Source organism: Carassius auratus, chromosome 41 (assembly GCF_003368295.1).
Source record: "Carassius auratus strain Wakin chromosome 41, ASM336829v1, whole genome shotgun sequence".
NCBI classification, from domain to species: Eukaryota; Metazoa; Chordata; class Actinopteri; order Cypriniformes; family Cyprinidae; genus Carassius; species Carassius auratus.
In genome coordinates, this window is record NC_039283.1 from 6,991,523 (window position 1) to 7,007,664 (window position 16,142).

The window sequence follows — 16,142 nt, forward strand, 5'->3', positions numbered from 1 at the left end:
ATTCAGATTGTTTTGATTACTAGTTTTTGATGTGTTGACTTTGGGGTTCCTGTATATTTATACATTGTATGGACTGATATTTTTCTAAAAATCTTTGTTTGTGTTCATTTGAAGAAAGAAAGCCTCATATATCTGGAATGGCATGAAGGGAAATTTTACATTTTTATAGCTTAAAAGCTATAACCACAAATAAGTAAATATTTTAATACATTAAAACTGTTCTTTTGAATATTCATGAGATTAAACAACATATTATAAGGTTTTTTATAATGGATTATGCATTCATTATAATGCCTTAAGAATATTATATTATAATATATTATAAATACAGGCTTCATAAAAAGTATTCTTTTAAGTCAGTGAACTTAAGAACCAGTTAAGGCTTATCTGAAAGCAGACTGATCTTGTGAACTGAATCAAATGATTAATTTAAAGGATATGATTCAAAAGAATGATTTGTTTATGAACTGACCATCACTGTTCTCTCATATACTCTCATGAGACAGATTTATGACATACTGTAGGTCATGACTTTCAGAGAATAAGGCAACAGAAAGCTATAGCCCAGTGTACAACTTGTATACTTGATACTCTCTTGGTACTTTTTTGACATTTTGGAACTTCCCAGTCCTCATTTAATTTTCTTATAATAAAAATTAAATTGCATTCCATTGAAGTAAGAGAGTGATATAGGTTTAGAACAACATGAGGATGTGAGAATTATTTTTTATATTTGGATAAACTACTCCCCTTAATAGAGGCATACTGCGACCTGTGTACATAGTATCTAATGTAATATATTCCAGCAAACACAGGGACAGCAATAAACGCGTCTGAACATGTGCCTATTTCTCCCGCTGCTTTACTTGAAAGCAAACACAGATCATGTTTATTTATTAGATGCCAGTCTAAGGCACTTCAAAGGACTGTCCAGTGAAAAGTTCCCAGAGACTACACTCACAGAACCTGCAAATTACTCCTGCCCCTGCAAGGCCCCAAACCACCTGCCAAGACAGTTACATTAGCTTTTCATTGTTTACAGTACAGCTTTAAAACAAGTGCAAGGTGAAAACCGTCACATTCACGGGCCATATCAAGATTAGATACAACTGAGATGAATGGCTAAAATAATAGGCTCCCTCAGTCCTACACCCCACATAGGGATTGTGCCCAATTTCCAGTGAGAAAATGTACAGTGAAGGTTGTGCTGAAATGTTGAGTTCGTTCCAACTGTGAGGCTTTTCTCTTGATGGTTAATCAATGAGTCATATTGCTTTAGGTCAAAAATGGGAGCTAGTTGAACAACCACTCTGTCCAGCTAAGAAATTCAGCTTGTGTTGTTTAGCCATTAGATTCCACTGTTGTACTGGAGAGTATTCTCACTGCATACATAGGCAGCTCCCTTCTATAGCAGCATCTTAACTCAAATGAGATTGCCTTCTCCTCAAAGGACACATGCAAGGCCGACTTAAAATGTAGGCTCAAGAGTCTCCAAAACTAAGACAAGCACAAAACAAATTTTTTTTTTGAAAAAAATCTAGTTTAAAATCTAGTTTAAAGGGGTCATCGGATGCCTATTTTCCACAATTTGATGTGATTCTTTAGAGTCTTAATGAAAAGTCTGTTTGGTTAAAATTTCTCAATGGTAGTGTAAAAAAAACACCTTTTTAACCCTGCTGTTTCGTAGCATTTTCCTTTAAATGTTAATGAGCTCTGCTGAACCCTCCCCTCTCTTTTCAGCCGCTCTTGTTTACTTTAGCCGCATCATTTGTGAAACTTGCCAATTAGCATATTATTAGGAAAGGCGATTAGCAAAGAGTCATTAAAAAACCTTCTTCTGATAGTGAAGCTGGATCACAAATGATTTGCGCGAACACAGACACATTTAGGTAGATCGGGGGTGCATTCCCTTCAAAAACAAATGTAATTCACTGTGACTTTAGCGGCTCAGATGTTGGGAGTAAATGATGACTGCTATGTTCATTATTACATCCAACACCAAAACACCTCAATCACTAAGGAGTTATTCTTTTCTACATCTGCTCTGGTGAGGAAACTATGGTGGACTGATGACTGCTCACTCAGGGCGGGTCTAAGGTAAGACGCCAGTGCAGTCTGTGCTGAAACACTACTGTCAATCAAACTACCGTGGGAGGGGCCTGGCATCTGAGATTGGATCAATTTCAGAAAGGGGTAAAAATTTTAATAGAAAAAAAAAAAAAACATGAGTGGATTTGTATCATTATATGGTGGTTGTGACTGCCAACACACATTTCAGTTCAAACAACTTGTAAAAGTGTATACATCTGATGACCCCTTTAAAACACATGCACCAAGTTCATAGAAATGAGCTCTTTCTATATTTATTTTGGTTTCAAAAGTTAAAATTTTATTACTCTAAAAATGTGATGTAATAAAGTAAAAAAAACCAACATTAACTTTACATGTGAGTGTAGTGTACGTGTGTTAATCATATATATATATATATATATATATATATATATATATATATATATATATATATATATATATATATATATATATATATAATTCACAGAAAGTCAAAATATGCTTATCATCTGAGAGGTATTCTCAAATAAATTTCAAGTTTAATGTGTTTATGAATAAAATAACAAATCCGGACAACAAAATTAATGTAATTTCATGACTAATTGACAAAAAAAAAAAAAAAAAGGTATCTTACATTTCAGCATAATTAAATGCCTTGTAATAGCCTTTGCATAAGATCATCTAAAGAGAGCTTAAATCTTTATATATTCTAGAAGCTTCACTGTATGATCCACTTCCCCACATTTCTTTTTCTTTTTCAAGCTATTTCCTGCACCTTCTACGGCCTTCCTCTGAGTGGCTTGTCTTATCTAGGGTGAGATGGTTGAGGCCTAACTGTGGAGACTTGAGAACCAGAGTTCAAGCTCTGTGCTCTTATGAAAGAGGGCTGCCATTGATTTTGCAGTGTGACGGACTAATAAAGATGGATCCTTTTCAGAGCAGGGCTGAAATGAAGGCCTACAGGAAAGAGACAGGCACAGCCACTTGTCCTTAATGGAAGATTGATTTTAATTGTGACACACCAAATTGGCCCAGTTCTAAACTAATGAAACAGAAAAAAAGAAATGGAAAAGAAAAGAGGGTTCCATGACTCAGAATGCTTTACAACATTATCTTTCTTGAGGGGGTAAAAGAGTATCATTACCGTCATGGAGAAAGCTTCGAAAACGACTGAAACTACATCTGCAGTCATTTTCTTTTTCCTTTCCAAAAGTTTATACCAGAGAAGCTTGCAATCCAATTTTTGCTCTCAAAATAATAATAATAATTCTTACCTATGGTAGTATATAGAATCAAATATGTTTCTTTTATTGAAAGTGCACCCTTGACTTCTGACTGTGACACACTCAGTCATACATAAATATCAGAAGCTAAATGGCTAAATGATCCCGGGTGTCGAAGGAAATGAGTTGTAATGAAAGCTCTCGTGCAAATGGCTCAGCACAGCTTGAGGTTTTATTGCACTTTCTGAATCAGATCAAACCAGTCTCAGAAACAGATCACTTGTCGGGACTCAATAAATAAGTCTACCAACGCTTGAACAAATCAAGACTGTGAAAAATACAGTGAGTACTGATAGCTACACACACAAACACACACAAAGAGATTCTTGGGATTTTTACTTATGAATCAGAGACCTACAATTTCCAGAGACAATCGAAAATATAATTGAAACAGTTTTACCGACATACTGGAATACAATACAAACATTGTTTTTGATTTTGAGTCTACTGTTGGTTTGAAAGGATGCAATTTAAACCCTTTTTATTTTGTGCATCATCCATCAGCATTTTTCCTTTTATATCTTTTCAAGTGTTATTCTTGGTATTATTATCAATCAAACCAAGTATTTGTTTTATGCTTTACTCAGCACAGTGTGGCTCAGAACAGCACAGCAATGCGCTAGAAACTAGTAAATATGCCACACCATTCATCACATTCTGCATACTCACGTGCGGCACGGCAGATTATCAACTCAGGAACACAGTGGGCTATGAGAAGGACATTAAAATGCATTCCCCAGTGTCCTTAAAAATCACTGAGCCAGGGGTTTTTTAATCTCTTTCACACATGGACCCAAACGCTTATGCACAAATACACCTGACAAGCTCTTATTTCAGATCAATACAATCGATCCGGCTTCCAGTGGGCCAATGAATTAGAACTGATGTCATATTTGTGATGTCGACTTCCCGGTGAGGTCATTTCAATCTTGCCATTCGCTGCCTAACACTGCACTCAGCGCCTGTCAATCTGAGGGGCTTGTGAACTGTGTGCATTTCAGAAGAATACATAACTCGAACGAACCTTCGAGGACTTGAAGAGCAAACCACACTAAGCTCCATTCGGTGAAGATCCAGTGATTCTCTCGCACTGCTGCCAGAGACAGCTCTGCTAGAGATCTCTCTGACATTACAATAAAGCTGCTTTTCATCCCCGCTGTTGAACCCTTCTCATGTCCTCCTGCGCAACAATCACAGTTTTATTTCCTCACTTGGCCTTTCCAATTTCAGCGAATATTACTTTGCAGGAGGTTCTCCAAACAGGTAAATAAATCTGGTTTATATTGAGGGATATTGTCACAGAATCTTTTTTGGCACAGTTACATAGACATAGCAGTCCAGGCAGGACCTGTATCTTATAATGGTGTGAACGTGTGAAGTAATGTGACTTAACTGATAACAATTGGCAGGTTATTCCAGGATATGAATGAGGTTATTAAGGAGCTTCTGCCTAATGTTAACAAATCTGCAGAGGTTTATTGCTGAACGTTTTATTTCAGTGCAGTGTAAACTCTCGTAATGCTTTTGGAGCCCTGTGCCTCTCCCAATATTTGTAGCTCAGACAGAAGTAACAATAGTCCACTGCCATGGCAACAGAACAGGCTGATGTCAAAGCAGCCGCTGCCGTGTGCATTCAGACTCTGGATAGGTGACAGTAATGTCAATTACGCATTAATAACTCCAAACATGCACATATGTGCTCCAGCAACCAAAGATCAACCTTGTGAAGTTGGATAGAGCTGTCGTTGTTCACAGAGACACATCCATTATGTCAAAAAGGATTTGCTAAACCTGTGGAGAGCGGTCACACACTGAGGGGATTACATAACGCCTCTAGTTTTCATTTAAAAATATGATGTTAAATGGATTGTTCACCCAAAAATGAACATTCTGTCATTATTCGCTCGCCCATTATGTGATTCCAAACCTCTATGAAGAATAAAAGATCTTCTAATCGCATAAACTATGTGCTTGCCTTGTTTGTTGTTGTTGTTATTGTTGTTTTTAAGCTGTCAATGAATTAAAAAATAAAGCATAAGCACCATAAAAGCATCATCAAATCTTTCTGAGCCATAGACTGCAGTGTTCCTCCAAACTGCGCAGTACAGCTTCAGACAAGTTCTGCCTCGAGCTCTTTCCTCACTTCTGTTTGCCTCTTTCCTTTCACTTCCTGTCTCTAGTCAGTTGTCCAATCCAATAATAACAAAAGAAATGTCCCAAAAAACACAACCTTTTAAAGAAATTAATATTTTTCTTTAGCAAGAACACATGATATTGATTAAAGGTGACCGTAAATACTTGCAATGTTACAACAAAGTCTATTTAAAATAAATGCTACTATTCTGATTTAGAATGATTTCTGAAGAATCATGTGACACTGCTGAAAATTCAGCTTTACATCACAAGAATAAATTACAAATGAATATATATTCAAATAGAAAACCATTTTAAATTAATATTCCACAGTTTTTTTGAATAAATGCAGCCTTGGTGAGCATAAGAGACTGGACCTCAAGTAGTGTACATCTCAAGTCTAATTCATTTTCTGTGCTCTGCATTCAGAGATAACACATCTAACATCAAACTTAAAGTTATGACACACTGTTTATTTTTGGTGTGAAATCTTCTAGTAATTCACATTCCGCTACATTTTTCTCACATTCCAACCCGGATCCCAAATGCGAACAAGAAGCTCAAATAGGTCTATTACATGCCTGCCTACAAAAACCCATAAACGCACTCCATTTACTCAGAAGAGGATATTCAGGCCCGCAGAGCACCGTGGGAAGTGCGTATGGCGGGAGTGTGCGCTGATGTTATTCATAGTTCACTGGGCTGTTTAAGGGCACATCCCTATTCACTTTCAGGTGATGGAGGGAGTCGTATCATCCCAGTCCTCACACTATGAAGGTTACACAAGAGAAAACAAAACAAACGAGTGGAGCTTCACCTAATGGGCAGTGACGGAGTAATGTGGGCGTCACGCCGATAAAAAGCTCATATTGTCTGCGAAGCAAAATCACATGTATGAACACTTCAAGCGTATCAGGTTACATGACCGGCAAAACAAACAACAAGATTAAAGCCTTTTAAGCCTAAACAACTGTTACGGATTCACTCCCAATGCTCACTCATGCACACACTCACACAGGAATAGAAATACTCACAGAATGAAGCGGACCTTGTCAGGAACAGGATGCCATGGATTGCTGTGGTAACAAGTGAACGCAGTCCTCCGGGGAAATGCAACACGTCCTCTAGGACGACAGGATGAAAGTCACAGAAATGGAGTGGTGTGGAGAGTCTCAAAGGAGAAGGTATTCCATCTGAGAGCCCTTCACAAGCTCTGATTCTTATAATAAATCCATTTCGATGGGACAAAGTAGTTTTTTTTTTTTTTTTTTTTACAAAGCTCAAGCACTCAGAGGAAAAAAAAACCCACCAATTGGCACCAAAATGGTGACAGAAAACTGAATTGTCTCTGTTATTTATTTATTTGTTGCTGTATCTGTCCCTCTCTCTCTCTCTCTCTCGCTGTTAATGTTGACCCTCCCGGCTCAAGCACAAAAATAGGAGGGAGCGGCAATAATGGCCAATTCTCAGAATTCTGCACTCCTAGAGACAATCACATGCTCCTGCATGCTCATCCGCACACAAACGCACTCTCCTTTGCACACATAGAGGTTTCGGTTATGCATTGCCGTCTAGCTGCCACTTTCTGTCATCCCTCGGCACAAACTCTCATCCATTACTACAAAGGCCTTCTAAGTCTTGCACAGACGCACTCCAACTCAAACGTTCCAGGACCAGTCAGCAATTTTACCCTGCTTTCCTTTGCCACCTCACTCTACCTTACACGCTGTTACCTTTAGTTTCACAGAGAAGCGTTCCTCAGGCCCACCTGCCACATTTGATGAAGGGGAGCATCGGCTTGAGCAAAGAAATTAGAATATATTCAAAACTTATAGTGAAAGGTATATAAAGTCTCAGAGCAAAAATCCTCCAGAGCTCAAGTGTCTGGGAGGATGAACTGATTATGGAGCCCAGCGCTCACGCTCTGTTCTCCAGCACCTTCATCAATCCAGCTACCCCTCCAATTCCCACGGCTCCTCCCTTCAGGAGTTCAGGAATGAGCTTTGGCACGCCACACACTCCCTCTTTTCTAGGAATAGCGCCTCTTGGATGGAGGCAGGTCGAGTTATGGCTGCTCCGACGTCCGTGGAAGCAAACAGAGCCGCAGATGACACCAGAGAGAACTTCCTCATCAGAGTCTCGTGGCCTTGCGTTGCTTAAAACCTGAGGAAAAACAGTGAGAAATATCAATTATTCATTACGCTGTAGTACAGGCGGCAACCTTCAAAACTGAAATGACTGTTCTACTACGAGTGAGTTTTAAAATACAATACTGATTTATCTGAACTAAAACCACATTCTTATTATAGTACTTACCGGCTCACATTATATTTTCCCAATAGTAATTCAGTCACACCGTGCGTTTATATTACAGTCTATAACAGCTAGTGTACTGTTTCAATGTAATTAATGTAATGTTATTGAATGGATGTGCTCAAACGTGACAAGTCCCTTACATTGCAATCAATATCCAATCAAAACCAAGCCTCATTATCATTCCAAAAAACCACTGAAGTACTGTATCATGACTGAACTGACATTAGCTTCTACTAATGATGTCTAACTATGGATGTCAGGGACGAATAGTCATGTATAACACTATTTACTTCCTTGATGGATGTTCCTGCCGTTATTGTGAATTTTTCATTGTTGCAAATTATTCAAAAACAAAAAAAGGGTCTTTAACCCAAAAGAAATGTCAATTTCTTTTGCTGTTGATGCGACTTAAGCCACACTGGATATATTATTCAAAAGCCACATAAGTAGTTAGGAATTGTTTTAGCAAACTAGCATTCAAAGTTGGCTTTATTCTAATGTATAAAGTACTTTTCATGATCCAATCATTTGCTGTTGGATTAAATTAATTTTTACTCTATACTTTTGCACACTGAATATCATTACATTACAAATTACATCATATTAAAAATTAAAAATGTGTTGTGAATGGGTTTTCATAGATAAATCAATACATTTGTTATATATGATGGAAAGTACTGGCATATTCAAATTAGACTGAACATTTACCAAGGCTGCAAACAAACAGACAATAGACAAGGGATTTGTAGCAGATTCATCCGGACCTGGCCATGGGTTCCCAGAATGACTAATTGTAGATGGTCGTGTCAAATAACAGCCTCATCAAAGCGTAAAGCTCTCTGGTGAGACGGACTGTTCTATAAATATGAAAGGAAAAGGTTATTAAAGGTGGATCCATCCCAGGCGTGGAGCTGTTCTATCCAGATTCTTATTTCCATACAATTCTCCATGTCATGCTTTGATTATGAGGGTGTCTCGCTCATCAGCAGGACTGATATAAAGGAGAGGAGGGAGATAGGAGAGGGGTCAAGGGAGACAAAAAAGAGTGATGCGAGACAAGAGAGGAAGTGACATGGATAGTGGCAGAGTCAGAATGAGACGTTGAAAAAGAACTGCATTAAAGAGATATGCTCAGTTAGAGAAAAAAAGAGGACAGGAGAGGTGTAGAGACAAAGAGGGAGAGAAGAGACAGACAGAATCCATGAATTTTGTGTGGATTCCTACTGATATGGCTTATCAGTCAAATAAAAATGTAAATGTGACCACACCTTTATGGGTGGGTTATTTTGACTTGGCCAGGAAGCAACCACCTGGCAACCACCCAGAACACGCTAGCAACCAAGCAACAATATAAAACACCTATTAAAATGAAACCAAAAAGCAATGCCCTGGCAACCACCAAGGATGTGGTGGTGAGTTTGGCATAGAAAATGTTAAATTGATGTTTTAGCGAAATAATCATGTAAATAAAGTATTTTAACAGCCGAAACTGAAAAATTCACAAAAGAATGATAGAAGAAGTGAAGAGACGGACAGAGTGAAGAGAAATGAGAGGCGATCACTATGAGGGGTTACAGTCCTGACATTGGTGTCACTCTTGCTTATCACACATGTCGCTCTCAGGAGTCTGCCTCTTTTCTTCTCTATTTCCATCCCTTCCTGCCATTTTTTGGACCAGCCACCCCGCCAGCCCTCCTGCTCTCTCACTCCTTCTACCAACACAGGCAAGTCATTCTTCATGCTCACACAACTATATGCTCAGGCCTGAAGGCCTGCTGACTCACAAACGCTGTAAAATGTTAATAAGATTAGAATGGGGGGAGATGCAGGGGAAGATGGACACTAAAATATGATCAGACCTGAATCGTGACCTTTTAAAGCTTTCGAAAACACTGCTGATCAATACACACCATCTACACACAAATACTCCCATGGGAGCATTTAGTATGTTAGCACACTGTGACTGGTGTGAGAGGGAGCAGGTGAGATCTGGTGGGGTGTCTGTGCGTGTGTATCAGGTGGAAAGACACAGAGACAAAAGGGTCGATATCTGGATTGATGTAATGTGAGAAATCCACATCTGAGGCACCAGACAAGAGCTGCCATGTTCTCTTCACACACACACACACAAGTGGAGAAAATGTGAAAAAGACTGAAGTTACACGTGAGTGAGTGAGCTGGATCTGGCTGTTAACAGTGAGCAACAGTGTCCACCACACAGATATAACAAGACACACACACACACACAGTAGCAGCAGTGCCAATATGTGCAACAAGAAAGATTGCTGCCTTCTCCCTAAATATAAACTATGGAAAATCACTGCACAAATCATTTTCTTCTTAACAAGTATTTGTGTCTTGTTTTAAGGATATAAGCAACCTTAAAAGAAGATTAATTTACTTGAGAAACAAAACTATTTTTTAATCACATTTATTTTTCTTACCCCATGGACATTATGTTTTACGCTTAAATCTCATTAAATAGTGATGGATGTACATAAAAAAAAAGACTAAAAATTATGGTAAATATTGGTGGGGGGGAGACGACAAATGTATTAATTTAATGAGGTTTATGCTTAAATCAGGAAAAGAATGCACTGAAAATTGTAACTTTAACAATTAAAAATATACACTGAAAACCTTTTACATATTTTCAAATGAAATTAAACAGTTAAAACATTTTCAAGAATACAAATGAAAAATAAATTACACTTTATTTATTTTATATATATATATATATATATATATATATATATATATATATATATATATATATATATATATATATATATATATATATATATCATTTATTGAAAGGTATGAAATGTTAAAACAAGAAACCAAATGCCAGTGCAGTAAAGAAACCTTCAAGATATATTCTCTAAAAACAGATATTGTAATATTTAACAGAACAACTAAAATATTTAAACACATCTTGGTTTGGATCTTTTTCCCAGAAAGCCAGATAAAATACTGATTAAGAAAATGAATGTATCCAGTGTACAAATGATAAAAGAATCAGGATAGTTGATAGCAGAGGAGCAACCAATACGAATTTCTTTCAAATGTGGCAGTAGAAGAAGATTGTCACCTCTCTCTGACTCAGACTAGAGGATGGAGGAAGAATCAAAAATAGGGAGATCAAGAAACAGGGGAGAAAATCTTAACGGGGCACTGAGATTTAACGAAACCGCAAATGAGAAATTCATCAAGAGTGATGCCAGGGGACATCTATGAGAGAGATGACAGAGATGAAGCAAAAAAGAGAGGACTTCAGGGAGATCTAGAGAAAAACCAGAGGACTAGAGAGAGCGTGAGAGACTGTTGGAAACTCACCCCTGTGTGAGAGTGGTCCTCCTCAGGTTAACACAATCCCTGCTCTGTGGAGCCATTCTGAGCAGAGCCGGCTTGGAGCACTGCACACTGTCTACAGAATACCAATCACACACCGGCAACACACACACACACACACATACACAGTCAGTAAGTCAGCAGCATGACATACTCTTTCACTTCAAAAGCAAGCCACCACAACACTGTAGATGTGCTTTATGAGCTGTGAATGAAATGGATAATGGAATAAGCTGTGGAACACAAACATACACACAGATACGCACAGATACGCACGGTGAGACGCAGTTCCAATGCCGACCCCGGTGATGAGGGACAACAGGCCGGTCTGCTCAGGAACTGAAGATGAGAGGATCGTGTGAAGCTCCTCCGGTGCGCCTCCTCCTTTCCTTCTCACACACTCTCTTCAGCGTCGAGCATCAAGAGGCTCTGTAATGTTTCTCTTCCACTCTCTCTCCTTTTCTCCTTTGCTTTCCTTTCTTTTTCAAGTCCCAGACAATGTTCATAGCTGTAATTCCAAAGCACAGCAGTGCAAGCTGCATTCACTCTGACTCCAAACCCCCTCCCTTCCTCACATGCGCTCCCTCTCTCTCTCTCTCTCTCTCAGCTCATTGTATCCCCATACCTCCTCTACTCTCCCTCCAATCCAATCAGGTCTCACTCCTTCTCTCACCCTTTTCTCCTTCTCTCTCACTCCTCCTCCTCCTCCTTTTTCAAAGGCAAATATCAGCAAGCATCAGTGAGATCACTAGCTTCTCAGACAAGTATTCAAATAAGTGAAGAAAACGTCACTAATGTAAAACACTTGACGTGTCTTTACGCAGCAGCAGCACACGGCAGGTAACGTTAGCACACGTCACGCTACCAACACAAACTACACACGTACTGATAGTATTTGAATATACAGAACAAACTGACAAGCCATAGGTGTTCTCAAATGAATTTAAACTGCAATTGCTCTAATAAAACCTAATATATTTAATGTATTAATAAATATATCTGTTAATTATATTAATAAAATATATAATTTAATTGATTTAAATGCATATTATATTTTTATTATTATATGTTTCATTTAATTTCGCCTTTGACACAAACCGAAAAAAAAGAAAAGCTATTTCAATGGCAGGCAGATACTACAAGAGCTCTGAAAATACTTTTTAATTATTTGCTAAACATCCAGGTTGTGTCTTTGGGTTTGTCCTGTGCACCTGTTGTAAAGCAGGAGTCCCCTTCACTGCAGCCCTGTACGTCTACATGCTGGAGAATCATCCCGCCCTTTCCCTCTCGCTCTCTCTCCCTTTCTTTCCGTGAAACGGCTAAATATGCATTCAACAGCTGTCTCTCCACCTCTGCTCTGCTCCGCAGCCTCATCAGCACAGAATCCCCTTTTGATGCAACAGAACACAGACTCTTCAATAAGACTCCAGACACAATCTTGTGCTGGGATGATGGCGTTTCAAAGCCTTGTGCTCTAGACCTGTAACCGATGGTAAATCCTTGAATACAACCCTCATTTCCATACAATTTCCTTGTTATTCTTACAGAGACATGCAGAAACCCAAGGGTACAAGGATGAGAGAGAGAGAGAGAGAGAGAGAGAGAGGAGAGGAGGGACTGAATGGTAGGGGAAGGAAAGACACATGGAAAAGGAAAAGGAATGATGGAGTGAATGGGAAGAGGGAAGAGGGAATGGATGTGGGTTAGGGAGAAGGAGGGAATGGGAAAAGGAGAGAGAAAGAGAGAATTGACATTCAGCCTGTGCACTGTGCCTCACTGGTGGAATAATGATGAGCTACTCAGTATTCCAGTCACACAGCCTCTACAATAAATGGGGGGATAGAGGGGGAGCAAGAGAGAGAGAGAGAGAGAGAGAGATGGTATAGCGGTGTAACAAGAAGGACCGGCAGACGGAGAGCGCGTGTGAAAAAGAATGTGAGAGAAATAGACCCGACTAGACCAGATAAGCATGACAAAGCTTTCAACAGGAGTCTGCGCACACATGTAACCATTTCAAAAGCACACATAAGCATAACATCGCATTTCCAAGCAATGCCGAAGCTGGTATATGATAGCTCTGTTAGCATATCCGCACCTCATTCATCACGTTTACCCCTCTCTCGCTCTCAAAAACACAAAGACGAAGGGTCAGAACAATCCATGAGGGCCACAACTTCTTTTCCAGATACAAACAAGCTCATGGGTCTCTTCTGTTAATGAATATAGCTTGAGAAGCATCAGAAATACACACACTGCAGTCCAGATATAGCACACACACATACACAGAGGGGCAACACACAAGGGGAACACTCTGTCAAAGTCACGGTAGGTACAGCTACCTCAGCAAAGAGACAGATGCAGAAAGAAAGAGAGGACTTAAGTGCACACACACACATCACAAAAGCATGCGCCATCTTCCAAATATCTTTTAAATAGCATTTAAACACAAAACCAATCCCATCGCACCAGAGTCACTCAGTGAACAAGTAAAACAGATGTAGAAGAACAGACACTTGTAGTCTGTTCTCACCGGTGTATTGTAAGGTCAGCAGGTTTCAGCTCGCACTGAATATGCAGCCTTGTGCTCATGGGTAGATATTTATAGAATTTACTAGATAAAAAATACAAAGGATAAGGAGAACAAAGTGGTTTTATTCTTCAAGGCTTATTGACTAAGAAAATTACAAAGCCTGTTGTTCTCCAATGTTTTTGCTTGTTGCTGATAATATTTTATCAGTTCATCTTCAATGCATGATTTATATGATTTTCTTGGATAAAACATCTTAGATTTTCTCAGAAATCAGATTTAGGTGGCAAATATCAAAATAATATCCCAGGTCTAATAATGGTTTAGCTCAATGAACAGAATATGTGCCATAATAGTAATTAATTAATTAATCTTTTTTTTTAAAGAAAGAACAATACTCAAAGTTACAGTGAGACACATGCAATGTAAGTGAATTTAAGCACTTATAAATTCTTCTGTTGAAATGTGTTCAGTTTGAGCTGTGAAGATGTTTTATGGTCATTTTAGGGGTTTTACATTTAGGGCATTGTTATCATGGCAAAGTTGTAAAAAATTTTAAGATATTAAAGTGATCATTGTTTAAAGATACCATACACATGTTTCATTGTATTTTTTTATATATATATTTTATTAATTGTTACAACAATTTTAAGTTATACACTTCTTTATGCTCTTTGTTTTTCTAATGTTTCTAATGTTTTTCTCATTTCTAATGAGGACATGATTTATGAATCTTAACCTGCCAAACTGGCTATTGAGTTGATATATGTCACCCACCACGGTGGATCTTTAAACATATTTGTAAGGTTGGTGGATGTTAATTTCTAATCCATGGCATTGAGGCTATATTATTGTAAAAATATATTTATGTATATAATGTTAATAGATTGCCCCATTCACTTCCACTTTAATTTTATTTTTTTAAGAAAAGGAAGAGCCAATCCAAATTAATTTTTGTGGTAATCAACATTATGCCAAAATGCTGTTGATTGATCCTGAAGTCGTTTAACTGAACCCGGAATATTCCTTTTGGTTCGATGGCATCTTTTATGTCACATTCTGCATGGTTCAGATACAGCTGCGCTATCAACTATGCTGTTAACAGAAAGTAGATTCAATCAAAAGCATTTTGTATAAATTGATTATCTTATTTATTTGTCCCCCAAAGCAGTTCAATGGCAAGAAAGACCGCCGGTGCATTTTAAATTGCCGAATTGCCCATTTACATGAAGGTCACGCAGTAATTGCTAGACAAAGTCTGTAAATTAATGAGCTGGGGAAGATATCTATCAAATAGTTATTTGGGAATTCAGTGCAGGGAAAGGAAATGCTGCTTCGATATCCCTGTCTATCATTTATGGGACTAATCATAATGATGCAGCAGCTGTATGGGGAGGAGTTCAGTGGGCCCTGAGTAAATTGAGGGAGCAAAGAAGCCAGTGCAGGCAAACGCTATGAGCTCCAGTAATGGCTCCACTTAGCCTCAATCTCTCAGTGAGCTGAGCTAATGGAGCTCAACTCAAACCTCATTCAACTAGTAAAAATTCATGACGAGATTTGCGGTTTAAGAGCCCAACGTTCTGGTTTCACTGCAGTCATCACTTCCATCATTTATTATGTTTGCACTCGGGGTGAACTGGTGAATGTTTGGAAAAAAAATTTTTTTGAGAAAATTTCAAATTTCAAACATTTTTTTCATGTTATTTCATTTGTGCTTGCCAGCACAAAAGAGGCTTTATTCTCAGCACACTCTTCTGAGGCAAATAGCCTCTTTACTGCAGATAACTGGACACTTTTTCCAGGAGCAGCACACCTGGGACCACACATTATATATCCGTGTGCCATATCTGAATGTTGCTTGGCAACCATAAAAGGCCTATAGTTAGGATAATTAAATATATTATCTGGATGATTGCTTATATTATTATTTCTGTTATAATTATACATTTAGCTTTTTTTGAACACTGCTGTCTTTTGTTGCTGTTAGATGCTAGCAATAATAAGTCACTTAAAATGAGTGTCACGGTATTTATTTTTAAGGTGGTTTTTGCTTTGTGCTGTGCAGTGCACGTCTATTTAATCTATATTACCCCCAGTGCCCCTTCACAAAGACCCGTCCCCCTTAGTTACTGTTGCTATGTCCGACAAGCCATGTCACTCACTCTACACATCATGTTCTCATGCAGTGAAACATATATAGAGGCACAAAGAGGATAGGTTACTTTTAGTATGGAACAAAGTCACAGTTTTCAAATTTTGTAATCTTGTAAGAAATGCAAACAATAAATAAAGTTTTCTGGCTTTTTAATGTGGCGGGACAGATCGCTGGAGCACTTCAGTCCAAGCGGCACTTGAACAGATCATCTGTGAACGCGCAAAATGATTGACAGGCGAAAGCTTACAGCACCAGTTTAAATCTTTGTAAAAAGTCATCTTTAGTCTGCTTAAAGAAAATTATATAA

General features: G+C 38.4%; 1 protein-coding gene across 4 annotated transcripts in view; it reads right to left on the minus strand.

Annotated features, from left to right (window-relative positions):
• Positions 1-11,952, minus strand: part of LOC113059982 (glutamate receptor ionotropic, kainate 5-like) — a 56,001-nt gene extending 44,049 nt beyond the window's left edge. Inside the window, exons 1-4 of one of the 4 annotated variants that reach the window (XM_026228723.1) lie at positions 11,430-11,777; positions 11,139-11,229; positions 8,567-8,659; positions 6,521-7,649 (exon numbers count right to left, since the gene is read on the minus strand). The gene's annotated coding sequence lies outside the window, so the exon portion shown is untranslated. Of the gene's footprint in view, positions 1-6,520; positions 7,650-8,566; positions 8,660-11,138; positions 11,230-11,419 lie in introns of all 4 variants that reach the window. The other 3 variants (XM_026228724.1, XM_026228721.1, XM_026228722.1) reach the window with 3 other exon arrangements.
• Positions 11,953-16,142: the final 4,190 nt, after the last annotated feature.